Raw genomic sequence first — 5,411 nt, forward strand, 5'->3', positions numbered from 1 at the left:
CAGTGATTGTAACAATGAAATCAAATATATCAGAGATGATGAGAATGGTGCAGGATAGGGCAAGCTTCAGATCCATTATTCATAGTACCTTATGAGTCATAGTAGAATCAGTGGCACCTATAAACAACATGAATGACAGATCTAAAGTTTATTCTATGCTACACCATCTTCACAATCTCTGACATACTTTAGCCCATTGTTACAATCATTGTGTCAATATATCTCATTGAAGGAAGCTCTCTCTTTCTCTGACCCCTCACCATTCATACCTTTTTCCAAGGACTGGACCTCCTGACAACATGCTCAAAGTATGTAAGAAAAAGTTGGGGAACTGTGACCGTGGCCCCACGTGCGCTGAGCAGAAGGACCCTTTCTTCTGCCCACAGTCGGTGCGCTGCAGCCCCTTGAAAGCATTTAAGATTACTTCAACTTCATGGATTGCCACTGTTCCTTCAAGATTTACACCATGAAGCTCCAGCACAGGTATCAGTAGCTACAGAGTCTTGTCCATCCAGATTTCCTCAGCCAAAAGGCTCAGACTGAAAAAGGACTTCTCAGAGAAGCACTCGACCCTCCTGAATGATGCCTATAAGCCCCTTCTGGCGCCCCTAGCCTGGCGACCATACCTTCTAAAGCTCTGCGGAATAGAGATCCCCGAAGGCACCAGTTATGAAATGGACAAGCAGTTCCTCGTGGAAATCATGGAGATCAATGAAAAACTGACAGAAGCTCAAAGTGACACTGACATGAATGAATTTGAGTCCATCATTACAGTCAAACAGAAAGAATGTGTTGACAACGCATGCTGCGCCTTTCTTTGAATGACTGAAAAAACCAAGGAAATTTTAACAAAATGAGGTACTTTTCAAATGTAGAAGAAATTACGTTAAAGAAGATTCCACTCTGATTATTTTTCATTTAAACATTCTAAAAAGAAAGCTTCTGTATATTTCCTTAAAAAAAATAAGATTTAGCAGCCTTGCCTTTAAAGAGCACTAAGTTTGCAATTCTTCCAGGAAGCAAACTGGAAGTCATCAGGATATTCAATGCTCTTCTCCAACACTGCAATTCAAAGGAATTAAGTATTCTGCTGTCACTCTTATCCAGTGTTTAACTTTCAGATGCACAGGAAGTAATTGAAAATATCAAGGCTTGGATAGGTACATGTTAGTCTCAACTTGATGGCACCTAACATAACTCTTTAATCTGGCATCATTGCTCTTTATCACATTAGAGAGGTCTTTGACAGCAATTTCCCCAATATAATAATTTGGGGTTTTGTTTCTGTTTTTTGTTTGTTTGTTTATTACCTGGCTACAGCTATGATCGGTTTTGATTGTGGAGTTAAGTAATATAAAACCAATGACAACTTTACCATATTCTCTATCTATCATAATGTTGCCTATTAATCCAGGGGTAGGAATTTTTATTTTCTTGATGTTAAGTAATAACTCATATTGAAGGTTGTGGGTTTTGATCTTCCATAGCAAGTGTTTCTAGTGCTCCTCACTTTCAGCAAGCAAGTTGTGTCATCTGTGTAATACAAGTTGTTGATGAGTTCTCCTGCAATTATGATGCCATATTCTTAATATAGTTCAACTTTTTAAATATTTTTTTCAGTATACAGATGGACTGTCTTAGCAGTTTATCTTTCATTATGGCTTTACTTGCCATCAAATTTGAACTAACAAGTGGATGGGAAGAGATATTAGAACGGTGCATATTAGCCTATTCACAATAGGTTTGGCTATCTACATTTCACAAGGGGATTGGCCAGTCTCAACATTCTGCAAATGGTTTGTCCAGTCTCGCCATTCATTGAGTTGCGAGCAAGCCACAGTAAGAGAGAGACAGATCTTCAATGGCCAAGTGAAGAAGAAAGAGATCTCCTGCCACAACCAGCAGAGAAAAAGCAGCCATGATTGACATGGAGACCTGACATGAGATGAGACATGGCGGAGGGGAGACACCATTGGCAGGATTGAAAACTTACTTAGAAAATTGTGAAGGGAAAAGCCAATATTGGTAGGATGGAGAACTTGGGAAGACCAAGCCAAGAGGCTGGAACTAAGATGCCTACATGTATGTTTTGGGAGCTGTCTTGACTTTACTAAATTTCAACATTTTTATTTCCTCCAATATATTTTCTGTGTGGTCTATGAACTATCAAATAAAATGTTTAGACCCAGTAATGTTTAAATGGATGTTGAGGTGAATATAAAGAGGTACAAGGGGACAGGGGGAGGGCTGGTGACTTAAAGAGAATTACTTTTGAGTAGTACTATCGAAGGAAGTTTCACTTTGGAATGTTTGTAAAGATCAGATATGTCTGTCCTCATGTGGTCTTTTTTCCCCCACTGTATATCTTTCATCATAAAAGACATTGACTATGTATGAACCAAAGATGCAAACCAGAAGTACATTTTTCTTAATTTTGAATCATGCAGTGTTTCCTTATTATGTTTGGACAGCAGCTTCTTGGTCATTGTACAGAATTCACATTAGCATAATTAAGTATTCTGAGATTCTTATTCTTCTTAATGTTAGATAGATGATAGATAGATATAGAGATAGATGATAAATAGATAGATGATAGATAGATAGATAGATAGATAGATAGATAGATAGATAGATAGATAGATGATAGATAGATAATTATTCAGTCAAAAGTCCTAATGTAGTCTATAAAAAACAAACCTCTTTCTCGTATTCTCTGCTTTCAATCAAGATCCATCTGACATTAGCAATGAGATCCTTCATACCACAATCTATGCTGGATTCAGCTTGAATTTCTGATAAAAAATGTGTCAATGTACTGCTCCAATCATTATTTAATTACCTTTGGAAAGATTTTAGTTCTATGTGATATTAGTGGTATTGCTAGACAATTTCCATATTCATTTGTAACACTTTTTACTGGAACAAATAAGGATCTCTTCTAGTCAGTTGAGCAGGTAGTTGTCTTTCAAATATATTGACATAGGCTAGTGAAAACATCTAAAACTGCATCTGATTGTTGAAGCATTTCAATTTATATTTCATCAGTTCCTGTAGCCTTCGTTTCCCCCCAAAACCTTCAGTGAAGATTGAACTTCCAGTTTTAGCATTTTGGTCATTTATCACATCTTGAAATGATTACTCCATGTAAAGCAATTCCTCTGGGTACAGTGACTCTGTATATTCTTTTAATTCTCTTTTGATGCTTCCTGCATCGTTCAATATTTTGTTCAAAGAATCCTTAAATATCACAACTTAATGTTTTAATTAGTTTTTCAGGTTTTACAACTTGAGACATTCTAGGCGTATTCTTACCTTTTCCTTTCTAATTCCAGTTCTTTACATGTTTCATTAAGATATAGTGTTTTGTCTTCTCAAACTTCATTGCTACATCTTTTGTCCATCTCTGTTACTTCAAAATTTCTAACATTACACTTCTGTACATTCTAATGAAATTTTTAGATTCCCTATAAAATCCATTTTGCTCTTTTTTCCTTTCCTGTCTTTGTAATATTATTTTGCTTTATTTGGTCTTCAATCATTAGTGTACAATGCTTCAAGTCTGTTCTTGATATAGTTATAAAATTCAGGTAGAATAGACTTAAGATCACATTTTGGTTCTTTTGTATGTGTTTCAATTTTTGCAACTTCAGTTTTAACTTGCACATGAACAACTGATGATCTATTCAAAATTTAACTGTTAGTCTTGATTTGATTACTGATATTGAACTTCTCCATTTATTCCATGGTCATTCTGATGCCTGTGTTGTCTATCAGGTAAGATCCATGTGCACAGTTGCTGGATTGTCTGTCTTCCGTCCTTCTTTCTTTCTTTCCTTCCTTCCTTCCTTCCTTCCTTCTTTTTTTTTTAAGGTGTTAGTTGTTCAATGCTGGGTAATATTTCACTGCATAAGTTTACCATGAATTTTCTATCTATCCATTTATTTATGGGCATTATGATTGCTTCCATCTATTTGCTATTGTCAATAAAACAGCATTAAACATGGGTATGCCTACATCTATAAGTCATGGCTCTGGTTTTGTTAGCATATTTTTCCAGTACTAGAATTTCTGGATTAAATGGCATTTCTATTTCCAAATTTTTGAGAAAGTGCCAGATTGACTTCTACAGTCATACTATTTCATATTTCCACCAATAATGAATAAGAGTTCTAATCTACCCACAATTTATCCAGCATTTGTTTCTGCTGGCCTCTTGAACTTTGCTATCACTATTGGGGTGACATGATGTCTCATAGTTGTTTTTATTTGCATCTCTCTGATAGCTAGGGATTTTGCCATTTCTTGATGTGCTTGTTGGCATCTGAATGTCTTCTTTGATGAAGTTTCTATTAATATTCTCTGCTAATTTTGTGATGGGATTATTTACCTTTTTGTTGTTGTTGTTGTTGTTGTTAAAGTGCTGGTATATTCTATAAATTTTCGATTCAAGTTTCTTATTAGATATGTCATTGCCAAATACTTTTCCACAGTATGTAGGTTTCCTTCTTACCCTGTTTGAAAATTTTTTCATGTACACAGGGATTTGATTTGATTCCTAAAAGGCCCCATTCATCTATTCTCCTAGTAGTAGATTTTCCATTTTGCTTGTGAGACTGTTCATGCCATGGATTAGGGCTTCTAGATATCTTCCTAGCTTTTCCCTAATGAATTTTATAGTCTTTGGTTTTACTGCTAAGTCCCTGATATATCTTGAGTTGACTTTCATGTATGGTGTGAGGTGTGGATCTTGTATAAGTTTTCTGCAGATGGTTTTGCAATTTTAAAAATGGTTATAATATAAATTATTTTATAATGAACTTATAAGATGTTACACAACATGGGGAAACCTGGAGGACATTATGTAGAGTGAAATATGTCAGTTACAAAAAGGACAAATACTATATAACACTGCTTTTATAAACTAGTGCAGAAATGTTTGGCAGTGGAAGGGAATGAGAAGAGTGGATAGATAATGAACACTGCAATAGAACAGATAAAGGGAAGAACTGTCTGAAAAGATTATGTGATTAGGCATTAAATGAATGACAACAATCTGGAACAAGAAATACATTGTAAGGTGAGATGGGAAAGAGGAAGAAAGGGGGAAGAAAATATGCAACAATGAACTAAATAAATAGAATAGAATATAGTTTTAAACTGGTGTTTGCAATGAATAAATAATTGTACGAACTTCTCTAAGCGTACAAAATGCTTTATGCTTAAAAAAGAAAAGAAGTCATAATTTTCAGGATGTCTCACTTACTTTGGGTATGTGGCCAGGAGAGACTGGTCCTTGAAGATTAACATCATGTTAGAAAGGGTGCAGGGACAGAGAAGGAGATGAAGACCCAGGATGAGATATTGTTGTTGTTGTTGTTATATGCCATTGAGTCGTTTGCAACTCATAGCGA

General features: G+C 35.5%; 1 pseudogene; it reads left to right on the forward strand.

The window, feature by feature from the left end:
• Nucleotides 1–299: 299 nt before the first annotated feature.
• Nucleotides 300–907, forward strand: LOC102844148 (annotated as a pseudogene).
• The last annotated feature ends 4,504 nt before the right edge of the window (nt 908–5,411 follow it).

The sequence above is a fragment of the Elephantulus edwardii genome, unplaced genomic scaffold (genome assembly GCF_000299155.1).
Source record: "Elephantulus edwardii isolate Elephantulus edwardi_28Jun2011 unplaced genomic scaffold, EleEdw1.0 scaffold00020, whole genome shotgun sequence".
NCBI classification, from domain to species: domain Eukaryota; kingdom Metazoa; phylum Chordata; class Mammalia; order Macroscelidea; family Macroscelididae; genus Elephantulus; species Elephantulus edwardii.